A 5,251-nucleotide genomic window follows, 5' to 3' on the forward strand; every position below is an offset into this window, starting at 1 on the left:
TTTAGAAATGTCATTGTAAAACCTAGGCATATTCCTCTTTGGCTCAGAGGTCAAGTGAAGCAATAATACATCTCTTTGTTAAATCCCACAATTTCTATTTTTTAATTCAGATTATATTTTCAGTGCTGAGCGTACTGTGTAAGTAATAGAAAATCAGTACTCTTCAGAAAATAAGAACTTCAGTTGATAAATGGTGAGTGGACAGATAAAGCTTAGGAGTCAAACCAGCACTTCTATGTGAGGAAGTGCTGTGGGTTACCTCTAACAGGAGTATCTTTGACTGCCCAAGTACGATCACCAAGTGGAAAAAAAACCACCACAAAAACACTTCTGTTTACATAGGTTGGATGGAGGCTTTAGTTTACCGGACAAATTCTCCACAGATTGTTTATAGTGAACAAACTTGATCCAAGTCAGAGCTCATCTTCCCTGAAAAAACTGCTCGTATCTCACTCCAACTAAAGCATGAGCAAGCTCCATCTGGCCGTGACAACATCTCTGCAAATGACTGTGCGAGCACTGCAGGCCATCATGGTACCAAGCACAAGATCAGGCAGCAGGAAGACTTTGTCTCCATGGAGGTACTCTCCATGGATGTACTCTGTGACAGGAGTACATAGGAGACAGGTGGAGAAGGGAGTAGGAACAATAGAGGAAAACAAGCAAGAGTGAGGAGGGATGAGATGCAGTAGTTCAGGGTGGATGGGGAGGTGAAGGTGCAGAGGCAGAGTAAATGGCCAGCAGTTAGAGGGAGAGAGGATCAGAAGGTCTGTAGGAAGAGGCAGGGGCATAGCAGAGTGAATAAAAGAGAGGAGTAAATGTAATTGGAGACACCAGAGCAGGAGCTCAAGGTGGGTTGCGGTGGAGGATGGCAACACCTGCAGCTACACCCTACAGCCCTGTTACCCCACACTCCACTCTAGGTATCTGTCATGTTGCAGCTATTTTTTTTTTCCTATTTTTTTTTATCTTTAGTTAGTACTAAAGATTGCAAAGAGTGAGGAAAAAGTGTTCCTCCCTAGTAAACTCCAGCCAGCCAGTGGGACACTTTGCATTATGTTTTCTGTGTCTGTTCACTTAAAGCACCAGATATTCCAGCTCTCCATCCCTGCATACATTGATGCGCTCTGCCTCAGAGTGGGCACAGGAGCTTAGTCTATCCATTGCTAGAAGGGTCCCACAGTTTGTGCCTCATGGGCACAGCTTCTCCCTAGAGCTAACCCTGGCCACCACAGTCTGCATATTGGCCTTGGGAAGGAGTCAGATTCTTTGACCTCTTAGACTGCAGGTCCTTCCCAGGATTTGCCTACCCACAGTTGTATAACTGCCTTTGTTGCCCCGAACAATGAAGACTCTCCCTAACACACACGTGTACATGCTTGTTAAACTCATCTCAGTTAGTTTTTACTATGATAATAACTTAAAGAAGTGAAAAAGTATACTACAGCCCACATCAAAACTATGCATTGCCGCTTACATGAACTGGGAAAAGAATATCCAATAGTGAACTCCAGCCTTGGGATGCAGTAGGAATTAGGTTTATTTCTGAGTTGTCATTTACATTTTCTGAGGTTTGCCTTTGATGTGAAAGCTGATGGGCTGACACAGTAGCTTTTCTCTTCCTGAGCTTTTTGAGCTGACCTCCAGAACTGTGACCCCCTCAGCCACCTGGGATAGTCAAACTAAGGACCTCTTGGTGGCTGTTTCCTCTTTGTGTCCCTTTCATCAACACAGATCCCTTTTTCCCTTCTGGTTCTATTCCTGAATGGATTCATACTGCTGTTCAATGCAAATGTAGTAAGTGAGTGCTCTTCTACCCTCCTTATTCATGGGATTCCTCCTAGTTTGCACTCCTGCTGTGTTTTTCACTTAGCGCTTTTCGATGGTGTAATCCTCCTGCCTTAAATGGCTTTCCTGTGAGATCACACTGCTCTCAGAACGGTTAAAAAATGTTATAAATTACATACCGTAAAAAGTCTTCATTATACTACATCTTCTTAAGCTCACAAGATTCAGATTGTTTTTAACGTTTTAGAGAAACCATGTACCATCTGTGGCAAGGGCGACAGACTGCTTTGTCTGAACCTGCTTCCCTTTTATTTATTCTCAGTTTTATACAACACTTCCCTGGTGTTCCATATACAGGGAAAACAATCACGATGCAAAATAAAATACTCGGAAGGTAAGAAATGCCAAAATTAACTTTACCGTGGCATTTTTAAATCTCTCCTTTTTTTGCCCTGCAAATGCATGGCTATGAAGTTTATTAGAAATCTTTGCTAATGCACAGATTAACATTAGGTTGGTCGATGAGTGCTCAAGCCCATTCATTGTGAATGAATAGCTAAACTTAATCCTCTGAAAACCAAGCAGTACAAAAGTCAACACCTATGTCATGAATCTGTAAAACTGCTTCTTTGCACAATGCTTGATGTCTATTCACGCCTTTACTCTCATTGATGCTCAAGACCTCAAACTTCAGGGTAAGTCTAGTACTTTACTAACATAGATTTGGGTTTAGATCAAATATGACACACAAAGGTATCTACAGTTTTCCTGTAGTTACACCTAGCCATATAACACACAAAGCTATCTAGAATCTGCCTATAGTTAAACCTACTCACGCAAAGCTTATCACCCTCAGGAAACCATTACCTCTTTTTCACTCTTGCCTTGATGATTTTTCTCAAGAAATAGTAGAAGGAAGGTGAAGGACATTACTGCTGAATACGCCACATGCATCTTGATGCTTTCTGTGGCCAGGAGATATCATTTCTGCTTATTTCAGAATCAAACATGAAATAAATAAATGAAATCAACACCAAAACTGTTTCAGTACCACGTGGCAAGCATTTAAAAAAAAAGCAAAGCTTGAGTCTAGCCATAGCAGAAAAGAAACTTCTATATCAAAACTGAAGGATGCAAAACTCAAGCATTTTGTCATGGAAATAGGATTGCTAGTAACTGAAAATTTAATTTCAGTTACTAAAAAAAAATAATTTTGTTTTAGCCTGAACACATGTTATAAACATCCAACACAAATGCTGTAAATTCTCTTTTCCTGCTCAGGGGTTAAGCTGAGACAGACACAGACCGCAACTGTGAGCTTGCAGCTTTGCATGGGTGTGGCAGGCTCACAGTGTTCTGAGTTACTAGTTCTTGTAGACTCAGTAGACTCTAGCAGTTATCAGTCCTTGGAAAACTTTCCCACACTACCTTCTCAGTGTGCATTCTTCATCTCTCCAGCCTGCTGTGTTTTTCTATCCAGACCTATAGATACATGTAGTACTCATTCACACCCCCCCCAAAAAAAAAAATCGTACAAAAAGAGTAATTTCTGATGTACAACTGTAATAGATATTTTTCATGTTTTAAGAGTCTTTCTATTTCTCTCATATATATATGTAGATGAATGTATACAAACAGACAGAGAACAAGAGTATGTGTGTGGGCAGTGTGTTTATATGTGCAGTATAATTTATTTAAGTTTGAATGCACATTTAAAAGTGCCTCATATATTTTGTACGGCTTTAAAAGTATCTGTTTTGGTATTCTATCCACTCCTGAGCCTCATACCAATGAATAATCAACAAGGGATTAAATTAAAATCCAAACAATATCTCCTACATGTGCTGGAGGAAGCCAATGCCTCATTCTGCAAGATGTGGATGTGCCCTGTGTATGAACTCAGCACATTCAAAGCCTATTGATTTTTTTCCCATGGTAGGGTCTATCCAACTCCTACTAATGTCAGTGGGCACCTTTTCTCTGACTTCAGTAGGGTTTTGGAGCAGACTTTTAATCTCTTTGATTTTAGTAGGAACTTGAAGAAATCATCAACTGTAAACCTTTATGTTTGACCAGCACTTTGATATGAACCGTTTTGTACCCATGGAGTTAATTTATTATTTACAGAGTGATTTAAATTCAGAGCTACAGTAAATGTTATTTTCTGATACATAAATGCAGTTTGATTGCTCGGTAGCACAAAAATGTATTCAGCAAAGTGCAAATCTAGTCTAGGCTTTGCAACAAAGTGTTTTCTGCAAAAAAAAAAAAAGGCTATTTCTTAACAAGGAAAAAATACTTTTAAAAAAAGACCTGTTTATTTATTCATTATGAGTCCATTTAGAGATCTGGAACAATTTTAAGATTTTTTAGCTTTTCAGTTTTAAAAAGTTGTTATGCTAACTTAGTTTTAAGATTGTGGAAATACCGAACACATATATCCATTTATATCTATCTTCTTTAAGTAGATAGATATAGCTCTTTTTTTTTTTACAAGGCAAAACTATTTAGGATATAGAGAATCTTAAAAACAGGTTCATTTTAATGGAAAATATCAAGAGATGGATTTAATAGCCTGCTCAGTTAAATTCAAGACTCCAGCCCTCTCTCCAGTTGATAGCACTGACATGCAGGGCCAGAAAAGTTAAACAATTACCTTTTAATGATTTATTCTCAAGTTCATATTCAGAGCTTCTGTCATGTGGCTGCCATTAATGTTAATAGGGGTTACACAGCTAAAGCCAATTTAATCAAGTTAAGAACATATTCCAGTGTTAGAAACCTGTGATATGACAGAATATGCATTTTTTTTTAGCTAATGAGATTATGGATTGTAGTAGAAATTTACTGTGTCTTGGTGAATGAAAAAAGGAGGAAGAATATGCAACAGATACTAGGAAGATTGATACTTTGAGGAATGGATTTCCACCACTAACAGCACCTTCTCTCCACCTCTTATCCACAAAGATGCACTTGGTGCAACACAAGGCTCTGAAACCTAATGAATCAGACAAAGCTTAACACAACTAAGTCTTCTGAGTCTGATGTGCCCTAGAAATGAAACCATGCAGCCAGGAAAATGAGTTAGTGGCCACACAGTCTAGCAGAGACTGTGCTTGTGGCCCACTGACCACTGACAGGATCTTCCTGAAAACTCATTGCTGGGCTTCAGTGGTGAGAGCAGTTCTAAACTATTATATCATGAGGGATGCATCCAAGGTAAACCATTCTTCTTTTACCTTTATTTGAATAGGGATGTATGTGAATATGTGAATAACTGCTGAGAGCCTGAAGCTAATAAAAGAATAGTTTTAAAAGTTAAGGACAAAAAAGCCAGACACAGAGTTGGAACCTTTTCTGTAGAGTACAAGTTTCTCTGAGAGCCTACAGCAGAGAACCCATCTAGCCTTTATGAATTTATGAAGTCAGGAAAAGAGTTAAGTGGCCAGAAGTTTTGATCTCA

Source organism: Apaloderma vittatum, unplaced genomic scaffold, assembly GCF_000703405.1.
Source record: "Apaloderma vittatum isolate BGI_N311 unplaced genomic scaffold, ASM70340v1 scaffold9983, whole genome shotgun sequence".
Taxonomy (NCBI): Eukaryota; Metazoa; Chordata; class Aves; order Trogoniformes; family Trogonidae; genus Apaloderma; species Apaloderma vittatum.